Source organism: Cyrtonyx montezumae, unplaced genomic scaffold (assembly GCF_038088225.1).
Source record: "Cyrtonyx montezumae isolate F1298 unplaced genomic scaffold, pur_monq_1.0 scaffold_26, whole genome shotgun sequence".
Classification (NCBI taxonomy): Eukaryota; Metazoa; Chordata; class Aves; order Galliformes; family Odontophoridae; genus Cyrtonyx; species Cyrtonyx montezumae.
This window is the reverse complement of record NW_027072003.1, coordinates 733,447-748,660: the sequence shown is the minus strand read 5'-3', so window position 1 is coordinate 748,660 and position 15,214 is coordinate 733,447.

The following is a 15,214-nucleotide window of genomic DNA, read 5'->3' as shown; positions in this document are numbered from 1 at the left end:
CTGGTGGGAAGCAGCCAGGCACTGGAACTGGCCAGGCATGCAGAGAAGAGCCCAGAGAAGAGCCCAGCCACTGACCTCCAGGCAGCGGAGGAGCAGCCAGCAGCAGGATCACAGCAGGTATGTGTGCACACCTCTTTCGCAAGTGCATACTGAGATACTTTCACTCCAGGAGCTGCCCAGCTCAAGGGATCCCTTTGAGCTGAGTTAACACCTCGCTTCTCTTTACCTCTTCACCTCAGTATCTCCTGGACAGAATTGGAAGCAGGATGCTTTCCTGACTCTTTTGAGCTGCAAAGCCCTGTTTCCTTTGGGTTTTAGCACTCTGTCTGTCCTGTCTCGCAGCACTTTTCTCTGGGACAGATGACTATCCCTGCCTCACACTATTGCGTGCCTGCAGGTTGAGCCAGATTGTGGACAGGAAGCTGCAGACATCCAGCAGCCCTTTGTTTGGGATTTTGAGCCAATCTCATCAGCCAACCTCACTCATGAGAGTGAGGAAAGTTTGGAGATGGTATGTGCTCATGTATCTATCTCCTCTTTCTGCCTACATGTCGTGCCATGAGGGGGGTGGGGTTTTGCAGTCCCTTCCATGAACCTCACTTTTCCATTTGCTCGGGGTATATCAAAGTGCCTGTCTGTGGACTCTGAAATGTAACTGTGGTGCTTTACACAGATAAATCTGGGCAAAGTGAGGATGGTGCAAGTGCTGAGTCGTATCCCTACAGTCCATTATCTCTGGAGCCCTCTGAGACTCTTAATGCTGACCTGATGATTTTGGAGGTACGTGCTGGGCTCTGCCTGCCCTCCCAGGGTTGGTGGCATCTGCCACATGTTGCTGGTGAAGCCAGTGCAGCAGCTGCCTGAGATGGGGTGACTTTTAGCCTGTGGCTGCACTACTCTGCGTGGTTTCCTCCTGGGACAGAGTGCTTGAGGATCCCCTTCCTTTCCTGAAGGCAGAAGCATTAGCTTGCAATGTTGGCTCCTGCTGCTCTCACACAGCTTCTGCCTTCATCCCCTGGTTGCTTTCCCACTGCTTCTCTGTGGCCTTCACCAATCTGAAAACTCACAGATCCCACTGGAAGCTACTGTGGAGCCCAGCACGCAGCACAGCAAGGCCAGCTCCAACGTCTGCACTGAGGCAGCAGCATCACCCTGGAGTGTGTGCCCTACCAGGGATGAGACAGAGCTGGTATGTGCACAGCCCTGCCCTCTCCTGAGCACTGTGCAGGAATGGTGCCCTTGTGTCTCTGGGAAGTACCTGCAGGGAGGCTCAGGAACACTGGGGGAGGAGGAGCCTGGGGGGAATTTCTCTCTGGCATTCCCAGTCACAGGATTATGTCCTGGGGTTAAAACCTTGCTTTGTTTGGGTGCGGAGCCCACATCAGCCCTGGTGCTGGATGTTCAGGAGAGGCTGGTATATTGGAGACAGTTTAGAGAAAGGCCAAAAAAATGACCTGGGGACTGAGAGCGTGCCAGAGCGTGAACAAGTCCAGGAGTTGAGCTTTAATGAAGCAAACTTTTAATTCATGCCTGGTGGGGAAAAGAAATCAGCCAGTGAGACCCTCAGGCCTTGAAGGCAAGGCTGCTGGGGCTGCAGTGGAAGAGGGAAGCAAGGGGCAGCAGCCAGCATGTGAGGGGAGGTTGGTGAGGTCCCAGCAGGTTCCCCCACAGGGTGACTGGTCCCCAGCTGGCAGCTCCGGTGTACTGCCAGCTCCACACCTGTTCCCTTGCCCAGACCTTCTCCCCTTCAAAGCATCCAGCTTTACCTCGCTTCTTCCACTGCCCAGGCTGCAGGCTGCCAGGACTTACCCCGCTTCTTTTGCTCCACACCTCCCTGCACCACTGCAGACCCACGCTCTGCCACCATCTTCACCAAGGAGAACATCGAGCAGGTGAGTCCCAGCAGAGAAGGGGGCATTTGGGACTGCTCATGGAGAGGAGAACTCTCAGGAGGTTGAAACCTAACATGGGCAAAAAGCAGTGCTGGGTGATGGGCGGTTCAGCATAGGTGCTGCGGGAAGAGGCTGCCACCTATGGGACACCCTAAAGGAAAAAGAAAATTCCCAGGCAGGGGGTTTCATGCTGCTGGTGGGGATGATTTGGGGTGCCCCGTGCTGACCCCATTCTGCTCCCTGAAGCAGTTCCAGCTCTTCTCCCTGAATGTTGCCACGGTGACCGCGATGCTGATAAAGAAGGATCCCCCCTTGGAGGTGGCACTGACACAGGCGCTGAGAGCCAGTCAGCAGCAGTTCAGCAACCAGCTGGTCAAGGAGCTGGAAGACTTCATCCAGAAGTATGATGCAGCGCACCTCAGGCACTGAGCAGGAGCAGAGGGGCTGCACTGGCAGAGCCTGGGGCTGTAGGGATGTGGCCTCTCTTGGAGATGAGGGAGGGTGGGGGAAGGGGATCTTAGTTGGGATCTGCTGTGTGCAGGCAGGTAGCTGGGGACTGTGGGCAGGGGACAAGCCGTATGTAAGCCTGTATTTCCAGAGGCATAGGTGGTTTAATTGGAGGGTGAAGGGAGAGCACAGCAGCTGATGGAGAGGGGCCATTCTATCTCCTTATTCTATTCCTGATTTTCTTAAACATTGTTTTAAAACTTTGGGTTTGTTCATGTTTACAAAAATAAACGAGTTAGTTATTGCAGCCCTGGTATAGCCTTTGCGCTGCTGTTGCTCTGTTCCTGGCCTGCTGAGGCCAGTGTGCACAGGGAGAGGTCTCACAGTCACACCCCTGCCCAGTCCTTCCCTGGGGCCCCTCAGCTCCCATCCAGCACACTTCTCCAGCAGCACGGTTAACACTGCTGCAAACCCAGACAGGAGAGAAACAGGCCAGGCACGGTCAGCTCTCCTGTATTCAGGTTTCAGCTGAGCTTTATTGGTGGAGCACTGTCTATCATGGCAGCAGAGCTGCCCTGCTGGTCACCCCCCTGCAGTGACGGGGCACGGACACACATGGGGCAGCATCAGCACTTGTCCTTCAAGATGTCCCTGCAGGTGAGAGATTCTCACCTGGCATCTGGATATGACCCTGGTGGCCAGATCACTCCTGTCCAATCTGGGCAGGAGTCCCTGCAGAAGGGGCCAGAGCAGTGCCTGCCCTTGTCATAAGTTCATAAGTTCATAAGTTCATAAGGTTGGAAAGGACCTATAAGATCATCTAGTCCAACCATCCTCCTATCACTATCTCTACCCAACTACTAAATTAAGTCCTTAAGCACCTCATCTAAACGCTTCTTGAACAGTGCTAGGGATGGTGCCTCAACCACCTCCCTAGGCAGGCCATTCCAGTGCCTGACCACTCTTTCAGAAAAGAAATGCTTCCTAAGGTCTAATCTAAATCTTCCCTGGCGCAACTTGTGGCCATTCCCTCTCGTCCTGTCATTACTTATCAGGGAGAAGAGGCCTACCCCCTCCTCACCACAACCCCCCTTCAGGAAGTGGTAGAGTGCTATAAGGTCTCCTCTGAGCCTCCTCTTCTCCAGACTAAACAATCCCAGCTCCCTCAGCCGCTCCTCATAAGAGTTGTGCTCCAGGCCCCTCACCAGTTTTGTTGCCCTTCTCTGAACACGCTCCAGGGCCTCAATGTCCTTCTTGTAGTGAGGGGCCCAAAACTGAACACAGTACTCGAGGTGCGGCCGTACCAGAGCTGAGTACAGGGGGATGATCACCTCCCTGCTCCTGCTGGCTACACTATTTCTAATACAGGCCAGGATGCTGTTGGCCTTCTTGGCCACCTGGGCACACTGCCGGAGTGTCCTTGTCCTAAGTCCTCGGCTGCTCTCCTCAGCACAGAGCTGCTCGCTGAGGCTTTGGGCTTGTCTGAGACAGCAGTCAGAGGCCACGCTCCAGTGCAGGCTGCCGCCATGCCGCCCGCGTCGCGGAATCCTGACTTCTCCTCAGGATCGCAGCGTGGGGGCGAGGCAATTTCTGGAAACGTCTCGTCCTCTGCGCATGCGCAGTAACGGCCAACGACGTGCGGCCGCCTCGCGCGCGTCATTGCTGCGGTTACGGCAGCTGCACTCCGCTCCTCGTAGTGCAAGCAGCTGCTTGCACGGCGCACCGAGCTCCGTGTCGTAGTGTCCCCGTCGCCTCTTTCCGTCCATCGGAGCGTCTCGATAGCCGCTTGCCACGCAGCTTTATCCTCGCTGCCTGCCCTCACCGGGGCGTCGGAGCTCTCCGTTCGCAGCCCGGCTTGCCGAGCTCCAGGGGCGGCCCCACCTCGGGGACAGCTCCGCATCAACCGGTGCGAATCCCACCCCAGTCCTTCTGCGCACTCGGCGTTCTTGCTCGCAGCCCGCTCATCCCGGCCCCGGCCCCGGCCCCGGCCCCGGCCCCGGCCCCGGCCCCGGCCCTCTGCCCCCGATGGATGACCGACGCCGTTCCCAGGCGCGCAACTGGCCCTGCAGGCACAGGCTGAGCTGCGCAGGGAGTCTGGGGAGCGCTGCGTGCTGTGAGGGACAGGGTCTGCACCGCCTTCCTTCGCTGTTGGTGGTGCTGCACTGTGCTTCAGGGGGCCCAAGTGCTCAGGGATCAGCTGAGCAGGGACAGCTGCTGATAACCCACACCTCTTTCTTTGCAGCTGAGTGCTCCAAAAGAGCTAAGGAGCTCTTCCCTGTAGAGACCAAGGCTAGAACAGCTCCTTGGCAAGATGTACTCACAGTTATGCAGGAGTGAGCCCCAAACCTTTCCCTGGGAGGTAGGTGGGGCTGCAGTTGGGGCTGGGAGTGTGCATGGACACCCATTGCTCCCTCACTGGATGGATCAAGTTGTCACTTGTGGTGATTTGCTTTGTCAGACTGATCCCTGGCAGCCCAGGCCTTTCCCTGGCCCTGCTGACTTTCACCAGCATGATGAGAATGGGAGATGGGCCGCCCAGAACTATGGTGTGCTGCCACCTCCCTGGAACCACAGAGAGGACCAGCAAAGCCATGAGGTAATGCTTGTCAGGGACTCGGGAGGAGAGGTGGGCTGGGGAGGAACAGTGGTGTGATGAGGGTGGCTGACAGGGTCCTGTTTCCCTGACCTGTGCTGCTAGTGGAGGCAGATGAGGAAGGCTGCTGTTATGGATGCTCCGGATCACTGAGTGCCGAGCCTGCCTTGTATCCATGCACACACTGTGGCACATAGAGAAGGTCTCAGTGGGAAGAAAGAGCGCTTTCTCGCTCGCTTCTGGGTACATGCTGTGTTGCCTTTCTGTCTTTTGAGACAATAAGGGCTGGAGAGCACTGCCACCTGGAGCAGCCAATGTTTTTTGCACCCCAACTGTAGCAGTTCTTGCTTCTGCCTTATCCCCCTGCCCTTCTTTCCTCAGCCACTGGGGTTTGTCCTTTTAGAATCCTGTTCCACTGCTCCAAGAGCTGCAGTTTCAGTCTTTGCTGCTTGGTTTTTCTCCTTTGCTTTTTTTTTTCTTTTTTGAGAGCAGCTCCTGGCAGGATGCTCAGGGTGCTTGCCTGCCCTGGCTGCCCCGGCAGCCTGCTTGTCCCCAGGTTGGTGGTGTCGGGTCAGAGCCAGCCCTGCTTGCCTTGGTGGTATCCTGTGCAATGAGCACTGAACCCACTGTGGGGAGAGGTCACCAGTGCATTCCCAGTCCTGGTATCTCTACAGAGTTCAGCCCCTGCAGAGAGCTGGGACTGTGTCTGACTCTGGGGCAGCGTGAGCAGCTTGTCTGTGAGCCGACACAATAGGAACAATAGTGGGGTGCTGCTGCCAGGCACTGTGACCTGTGCAGTGTGCCCCGGGCATTGGAAGCATCGCAGTGAGCAGGTGCAGATCTGGGATGGGTGGGGAGACACAGGAGCAGACGTGTGCAGTGTGAGGGAACAGCAGCAGCACTGCGGGGGACCTTGTCCCCTCCAGGGATGGGGAGAGGGTCTGCACCGCCTTTGCTGAGTGCTGCAGCACGCAGTGTGCTTCAGGGGGCCCAAGTGCTCGGGGCTCAGCAGAGCAAGGACAGCTGTGGGTGGCACCCCTGGGAAACTGAACCCAAAGAGATGGTAATGCCCGTCCTGCAGGATGTGCTCACCCATACCTCTTTCTTTGCAGCTGAATGAATACTCACTGAGGACCTCCTTCGTGCAGGGATCAGGGCTGGAACAATACTTTGGCGACCTGTCACACTTCGATGGGAGGGGGCTCCAAGCCTTTCCCTGGGAGGTAGGTGGGGCTGCAGTTAGGACTGGGAGCACAGGAGCTCTGTGGGACTTGTCTCTGGGGCAGTGGGTGTGGGTACCCTCTACTCCATCCCTTGGGATGCTGAGAAGCTGGGAGAGCACCTCTGTGGTACAGGAGGGAACTGGAAAGGCTGGGAGCTGTGTGTGACTTCAGATGGGAGGGTTTGGGGCTCCCCATCCCAGCCTGGCATGCTGGTGGTGGAGAGGGAGGCTGCAGCAGCGGGGAGGAGGATGCATCCTGCTTTCCTCTCCTTGTGTCCTCTCTGCAGCCCTATCCGAATCAGGCTGGGCTACCATGTTCCTATGCCCCTGGCCCCTGGGATGCCTACGGTGATGCTCTGTGGGAGCACGAGCGCTGGAGAGCCAGAGGAAGAAGGCATCCGGTAAGAGATCGGGGTGAGCAGCTGTGCAGTGTGGAGTGGGCAGAGCTGTTGGGGTTCTCCTCCAAATTTGGGTTGGCCAAAGGGTGGGAAGAGGAGAGCTGGGGAGAGCTCAGGAGGCAGGGGAACCCAGAGCAAATCCAGCATCCCCATGAAAGCCTGCAGGATGCATGGCTGCTCCGAATGAGCTGTTGTCACTTGTGGTGATTTGCTTTGTCAGACTGATCCCTGGCAGCCCAGGCCTTTCCCTGGCCCTGCTGACTTACACCAGCATGATGAGAATGGGAGATGGGCCGCCCAGAACTATGGTGTGCTGCCACCTCCCTGGAACCACAGAGAGGACCAGCAAAGCCATGAGGTAATGCTTGTCAGGGGCTTGGACTCAGTGAGGAGAGGTGGGCTGGGGAGGTATAGGCAGAGAGCAAAAGGGGGCATGGGTGCTTTAGTGGCCTGTGATGAGGATGGCAAACAGTGCTGTTTCCCTGAGCTGTGCTGGCAGCAATGGCAGTGCTCCTCTGCCCTCATGCCAGCTGCTGTGTCTCCTTACTTGCTCACGATGTAAATCACTGCTACTCTCCCCAGAACCTTCGTGGCCCTGTCTCGAGATCGAGACGCTGCCGCTTCCTTCGCCCCATCAAGAGAGAGCCAACAGACCGCAGCCGTTCTCCATCTCCCAGGCGCTCCCAAGGTTGGTGCTGCTGCAGTGCTGGCTGCCAGCAGCTGCCCAGGACCCCTCTGTGGTGTGTGCAGCCAGCAGCTCTGCATGGGGAGGGTGGGCATTTGGGGTATTAAGTGCTGCTGTGTTTCCGCAGGGTACCGTGCATCTTCCAGGCCCTCTCGGTCCTGCTCCCCATTGAGCCAGCCAGGGCTCAGAGAGTACCTTGATGCTCCCCTGTCACCTACGGCCAGCAAGAGCAACATGCAAAGCAAGGAGCAGGTGGATGAGGTAGGTTTTCCCCTGGTACACAGTGGTGACTCAAATGTCATGGCCACCTGGATCTCCTGGTGCTGCTATGCCCTTGACCAGAAGGATTTCCTGCAGGACCTGCTGGTGGGAAGCAGCCAGGCACTGGAACTGGCCAGGCATGCAGAGAAGAGCCCAGAGAAGAGCCCAGCCACTGACCTCCAGGCAGCGGAGGAGCAGCCAGCAGCAGGATCACAGCAGGTATGTGTGCACACCTCTTTCGCAAGTGCATACTGAGATACTTTCACTCCAGGAGCTGCCCAGCTCAAGGGATCCCTTTGAGCTGAGTTAACACCTCGCTTCTCTTTACCTCTTCACCTCAGTATCTCCTGGACAGAATTGGAAGCAGGATGCTTTCCTGACTCTTTTGAGCTGCAAAGCCCTGTTTCCTTTGGGTTTTAGCACTCTGTCTGTCCTGTCTCGCAGCACTTTTCTCTGGGACAGATGACTATCCCTGCCTCACACTATTGCGTGCCTGCAGGTTGAGCCAGATTGTGGACAGGAAGCTGCAGACATCCAGCAGCCCTTTGTTTGGGATTTTGAGCCAATCTCATCAGCAGAGATAAGCTTCGCTGAGAGTGAGGAAAGTTTGGAGATGGTATGTGCTCATGTATCTATCTCCTCTTTCTGCCTACATGTCGTGCCATGAGGGGGGTGGGGTTTTGCAGTCCCTTCCATGAACCTCACTTTTCCATTTGCTCGGGGTATATCAAAGTGCCTGTCTGTGGACTCTGAAATGTAACTGTGGTGCTTTACACAGATAAATCTGGGCAAAGTGAGGATGGTGCAAGTGCTGAGTCGTATCCCTACAGTCCATTATCTCTGGAGCCCTCTGAGACTCTTAATGCTGACCTGATGATTTTGGAGGTACGTGCTGGGCTCTGCCTGCCCTCCCAGGGTTGGTGGCATCTGCCACATGTTGCTGGTGAAGCCAGTGCAGCAGCTGCCTGAGATGGGGTGGCTTTTAGCCTGTGGCTGCACTACTCTGCGTGGTTTCCTCCTGGGACAGAGTGCTTGAGGATCCCCTTCCTTTCCTGAAGGCAGAAGCATTAGCTTGCAATGTTGGCTCCTGCTGCTCTCACACAGCTTCTGCCTTCATCCTCTGGTTGCTTTCCCACTGCTTCTCTGAGGCCTTCACCAATCTGAAAACTCACAGATCCCACTGGAAGCTACTGTGGAGCCCAGCACGCAGCACAGCAAGGCCAGCTCCAACGTCTGCACTGAGGCAGCAGCATCACCCTGGAGTGTGTGCCCTACCAGGGATGAGACAGAGCTGGTATGTGCACAGCCCTGCCCTCTCCTGAGCACTGTGCAGGAATGGTGCCCTTGTGTCTCTGGGAAGTACCTGCAGGGAGGCTCAGGAACACTGGGGGAGGAGGAGCCTGGGGGGAGTTTCTCTCTGGCATTCCCAGTCACAGGATTATGTCCTGGGGTTAAAACCTTGCTTTGTTTGGGTGCGGAGCCCACATCAGCCCTGGTGCTGGATGTTCAGGAGAGGCTGGTATATTGGAGACAGTTTAGAGAAAGGCCAAAAAAATGACCTGGGGACTGAGAGCGTGCCAGAGCGTGAACAAGTCCAGGAGTTGAGCTTTAATGAAGCAAACTTTTAATTCATGCCTGGTGGGGAAAAGAAATCAGCCAGTGAGACCCTCAGGCCTTGAAGGCAAGGCTGCTGGGGCTGCAGTGGAAGAGGGAAGCAAGGGGCAGCAGCCAGCATGTGAGGGGAGGTTGGTGAGGTCCCAGCAGGTTCCCCCACAGGGTGACTGGTCCCCAGCTGGCAGCTCCGGTGTACTGCCAGCTCCACACCTGTTCCCTTGCCCAGACCTTCTCCCCTTCAAAGCATCCAGCTTTACCTCGCTTCTTCCACTGCCCAGGCTGCAGGCTGCCAGGACTTACCCCGCTTCTTTTGCTCCACACCTCCCTGCACCACTGCAGACCCACGCTCTGCCACCATCTTCACCAAGGAGAACATCGAGCAGGTGAGTCCCAGCAGAGAAGGGGGCATTTGGGACTGCTCATGGAGAGGAGAACTCTCAGGAGGTGGAAACCTAACATGGGCAAAAAGCAGTGCTGGGTGATGGGCGGTTCAGCATAGGTGCTGCGGGAAGAGGCTGCCACCTATGGGACACCCTAAAGGAAAAAGAAAATTCCCAGGCAGGGGGTTTCATGCTGCTGGTGGGGATGATTTGGGGTGCCCCGTGCTGACCCCATTCTGCTCCCTGAAGCAGTTCCAGCTCTTCTCCCTGAATGTTGCCACGGTGACCGCGATGCTGATAAAGAAGGATCCCCCCTTGGAGGTGGCACTGACACAGGCGCTGAGAGCCAGTCAGCAGCAGTTCAGCAACCAGCTGGTCAAGGAGCTGGAAGACTTCATCCAGAAGTATGATGCAGCGCACCTCAGGCACTGAGCAGGAGCAGAGGGGCTGCACTGGCAGAGCCTGGGGCTGTAGGGATGTGGCCTCTCTTGGAGATGGGGGAGGGTGGGGGAAGGGGATCTTAGTTGGGATCTGCTGTGTGCAGGCAGGTAGCTGGGGACTGTGGGCAGGGGACAAGCCGTATGTAAGCCTGTATTTCCAGAGGCATAGGTGGTTTAATTGGAGGGTGAAGGGAGAGCACAGCAGCTGATGGAGAGCGGCCATTCTATGTCCTTATTCTATTCCTGATTTTCTTAAACATTGTTCTAAAACTTTGGGTTTGTTCTTGTTTACAAAAATAAACGAGTTAGTTTTTGCAGCCCTGGTATAGCCTTTGCGCTGCTGTTGCTCTGTTCCTGGCCTCCTGAGGCCAGTGTGCACAGGGAGAGGTCTCACAGTCACACCCCTGCCCAGTCCTTCCCTGGGGCCCCTCAGCTCCCATCCAGCACACTTCTCCAGCAGCACGGTTAACACTGCTGCAAACCCAGACAGGAGAGAAACAGGCCAGGCACGGTCAGCTCTCCTGTATTCAGGTTTCAGCAGAGCTTTATTGGTGGAGCACTGTCTATCATGGCAGCAGAGCTGCCCTGCTGGTCACCCCCCTGCAGTGACGGGGCACGGACACACATGGGGCAGCATCAGCACTTGTCCTTCAAGATGTCCCTGCAGGTGAGAGATTCTCACCTGGCATCTGGATATGACCCTGGTGGCCAGATCACTCCTGTCCAATCTGGGCAGGAGTCCCTGCAGAAGGGGCCAGAGCAGTGCCTGCCCTTGTCCTAAGTCCTCGGCTGCTCTCCTCAGCACAGAGCTGCTCGCTGAGGCTTTGGGCTTGTCTGAGACAGCAGTCAGAGGCCACGCTCCAGTGCAGGCTGCCGCCATGCCGCCCGCGTCGCGGAATCCTGACTTCTCCTCAGGATCGCAGCGTGGGGGCGAGGCAATTTCTGGAAACGTCTCGTCCTCTGCGCATGCGCAGTAACGGCCAACGACGTGCGGCCGCCTCGCGCGCGTCATTGCTGCGGTTACGGCAGCTGCGCTCCGCTCCTCGTAGTGCAAGCAGCTGCTTGCACGGCGCACCGAGCTCCGTGTCGTAGTGTCCCCGTCGCCTCTTTCCGTCCATCGGAGCGTCTCGATAGCCGCTTGCCACGCAGCTTTATCCTCGCTGCCTGCCCTCACCGGGGCGTCGGAGCTCTCCGTTCGCAGCCCGGCTTGCCGAGCTCCAGGGGCGGCCCCACCTCGGGCACAGCTCCGCATCAACCGGTGCGAATCCCACCCCAGTCCTTCTGCGCACTCGGCGTTCTTGCTCGCAGCCCGCTCATCCCGGCCCCGGCCCCGGCCCCGGCCCCGGCCCCGGCCCCGGCCCTCTGCCCCCGATGGATGACCGACGCCGTTCCCAGGCGCGCAACTGGCCCTGCAGGCACAGGCTGAGCTGCGCAGGGAGTCTGGGGAGCGCTGCGTGCTGTGAGGGACAGGGTCTGCACCGCCTTCCTTCGCTGTTGGTGGTGCTGCACTGTGCTTCAGGGGGCCCAAGTGCTCAGGGATCAGCTGAGCAGGGACAGCTGCTGATAACCCACACCTCTTTCTTTGCAGCTGAGTGCTCCAAAAGAGCTAAGGAGCTCTTCCCTGTAGAGACCAAGGCTAGAACAGCTCCTTGGCAAGATGTACTCACAGTTATGCAGGAGTGAGCCCCAAACCTTTCCCTGGGAGGTAGGTGGGGCTGCAGTTGGGGCTGGGAGTGTGCATGGACACCCATTGCTCCCTCACTGGATGGATCAAGTTGTCACTTGTGGTGATTTGCTTTGTCAGACTGATCCCTGGCAGCCCAGGCCTTTCCCTGGCCCTGCTGACTTTCACCAGCATGATGAGAATGGGAGATGGGCCGCCCAGAACTATGGTGTGCTGCCACCTCCCTGGAACCACAGAGAGGACCAGCAAAGCCATGAGGTAATGCTTGTCAGGGACTCGGGAGGAGAGGTGGGCTGGGGAGGAACAGTGGTGTGATGAGGGTGGCTGACAGGGTCCTGTTTCCCTGACCTGTGCTGCTAGTGGAGGCAGATGAGGAAGGCTGCTGTTATGGATGCTCCGGATCACTGAGTGCCGAGCCTGCCTTGTATCCATGCACACACTGTGGCACATAGAGAAGGTCTCAGTGGGAAGAAAGAGCGCTTTCTCGCTCGCTTCTGGGTACATGCTGTGTTGCCTTTCTGTCTTTTGAGACAATAAGGGCTGGAGAGCACTGCCACCTGGAGCAGCCAATGTTTTTTGCACCCCAACTGTAGCAGTTCTTGCTTCTGCCTTATCCCCCTGCCCTTCTTTCCTCAGCCACTGGGGTTTGTCCTTTTAGAATCCTGTTCCACTGCTCCAAGAGCTGCAGTTTCAGTCTTTGCTGCTTGTTTTTTCTCTTTTGCTTTTTTTTTTCTTTTTTGAGAGCAGCTCCTGGCAGGATGCTCAGGGTGCTTGCCTGCCCTGGCTGCCCTGGCAGCCTGCTTGTCCCCAGGTTGGTGGTGTCGGGTCAGAGCCAGCCCTGCTTGCCTTGGTGGTATCCTGTGCAATGAGCACTGAACCCACTGTGGGGAGAGGTCACCAGTGCATTCCCAGTCCTGGTATCTCTACAGAGTTCAGCCCCTGCAGAGAGCTGGGACTGTGTCTGACTCTGGGGCAGCGTGAGCAGCTTGTCTGTGAGCCGACACAATACGAACAATAGTGGGGTGCTGCTGCCAGGCACTGTGACCTGTGCAGTGTGCCCCGGGCATTGGAAGCATCGCAGTGAGCAGGTGCAGATCTGGGATGGGTGGGGAGACACAGGAGCAGACGTGTGCAGTGTGAGGGAACAGCAGCAGCACTGCGGGGGACCTTGTCCCCTCCAGGGATGGGGAGAGGGTCTGCACCGCCTTTGCTGAGTGCTGCAGCACGCAGTGTGCTTCAGGGGGCCCAAGTGCTCGGGGCTCAGCAGAGCAAGGACAGCTGTGGGTGGCACCCCTGGGAAACTGAACCCAAAGAGATGGTAATGCCCGTCCTGCAGGATGTGCTCACCCATACCTCTTTCTTTGCAGCTGAATGAATACTCACTGAGGACCTCCTTCGTGCAGGGATCAGGGCTGGAACAATACTTTGGCGACCTGTCACACTTCGATGGGAGGGGGCTCCAAGCCTTTCCCTGGGAGGTAGGTGGGGCTGCAGTTAGGACTGGGAGCACAGGAGCTCTGTGGGACTTGTCTCTGGGGCAGTGGGTGTGGGTACCCTCTACTCCATCCCTTGGGATGCTGAGAAGCTGGGAGAGCACCTCTGTGGTACAGGAGGGAACTGGAAAGGCTGGGAGCTGTGTGTGACTTCAGATGGGAGGGTTTGGGGCTCCCCATCCCAGCCTGGCATGCTGGTGGTGGAGAGGGAGGCTGCAGCAGCGGGGAGGAGGATGCATCCTGCTTTCCTCTCCTTGTGTCCTCTCTGCAGCCCTATCCGAATCAGGCTGGGCTACCATGTTCCTATGCCCCTGGCCCCTGGGATGCCTACGGTGATGCTCTGTGGGAGCACGAGCGCTGGAGAGCCAGAGGAAGAAGGCATCCGGTAAGAGATCGGGGTGAGCAGCTGTGCAGTGTGGAGTGGGCAGAGCTGTTGGGGTTCTCCTCCAAATTTGGGTTGGCCAAAGGGTGGGAAGAGGAGAGCTGGGGAGAGCTCAGGAGGCAGGGGAACCCAGAGCAAATCCAGCATCCCCATGAAAGCCTGCAGGATGCATGGCTGCTCCGAATGAGCTGTTGTCACTTGTGGTGATTTGCTTTGTCAGACTGATCCCTGGCAGCCCAGGCCTTTCCCTGGCCCTGCTGACTTACACCAGCATGATGAGAATGGGAGATGGGCCGCCCAGAACTATGGTGTGCTGCCACCTCCCTGGAACCACAGAGAGGACCAGCAAAGCCATGAGGTAATGCTTGTCAGGGGCTTGGACTCAGTGAGGAGAGGTGGGCTGGGGAGGTATAGGCAGAGAGCAAAAGGGGGCATGGGTGCTTTAGTGGCCTGTGATGAGGATGGCAAACAGTGCTGTTTCCCTGAGCTGTGCTGGCAGCAATGGCAGTGCTCCTCTGCCCTCATGCCAGCTGCTGTGTCTCCTTACTTGCTCACGATGTAAATCACTGCTACTCTCCCCAGAACCTTCGTGGCCCTGTCTCGAGATCGAGACGCTGCCGCTTCCTTCGCCCCATCAAGAGAGAGCCAACAGACCGCAGCCGTTCTCCATCTCCCAGGCGCTCCCAAGGTTGGTGCTGCTGCAGTGCTGGCTGCCAGCAGCTGCCCAGGACCCCTCTGTGGTGTGTGCAGCCAGCAGCTCTGCATGGGGAGGGTGGGCATTTGGGGTATTAAGTGCTGCTGTGTTTCCGCAGGGTACCGTGCATCTTCCAGGCCCTCTCGGTCCTGCTCCCCATTGAGCCAGCCAGGGCTCAGAGAGTACCTTGATGCTCCCCTGTCACCTACGGCCAGCAAGAGCAACATGCAAAGCAAGGAGCAGGTGGATGAGGTAGGTTTTCCCCTGGTACACAGTGGTGACTCAAATGTCATGGCCACCTGGATCTCCTGGTGCTGCTATGCCCTTGACCAGAAGGATTTCCTGCAGGACCTGCTGGTGGGAAGCAGCCAGGCACTGGAACTGGCCAGGCATGCAGAGAAGAGCCCAGAGAAGAGCCCAGCCACTGACCTCCAGGCAGCGGAGGAGCAGCCAGCAGCAGGATCACAGCAGGTATGTGTGCACACCTCTTTCGCAAGTGCATACTGAGATACTTTCACTCCAGGAGCTGCCCAGCTCAAGGGATCCCTTTGAGCTGAGTTAACACCTCGCTTCTCTTTACCTCTTCACCTCAGTATCTCCTGGACAGAATTGGAAGCAGGATGCTTTCCTGACTCTTTTGAGCTGCAAAGCCCTGTTTCCTTTGGGTTTTAGCACTCTGTCTGTCCTGTCTCGCAGCACTTTTCTCTGGGACAGATGACTATCCCTGCCTCACACTATTGCGTGCCTGCAGGTTGAGCCAGATTGTGGACAGGAAGCTGCAGACATCCAGCAGCCCTTTGTTTGGGATTTTGAGCCAATCTCATCAGCAGAGATAAGCTTCGCTGAGAGTGAGGAAAGTTTGGAGATGGTATGTGCTCATGTATCTATCTCCTCTTTCTGCCTACATGTCGTGCCATGAGGGGGGTGGGGTTTTGCAGTCCCTTCCATGAACCTCACTTTTCCATTTGCTCGGGGTATATCAAAGTGCCTGTCTGTGGACTCTGAAATGTAACTGTGGTGCTTTACACA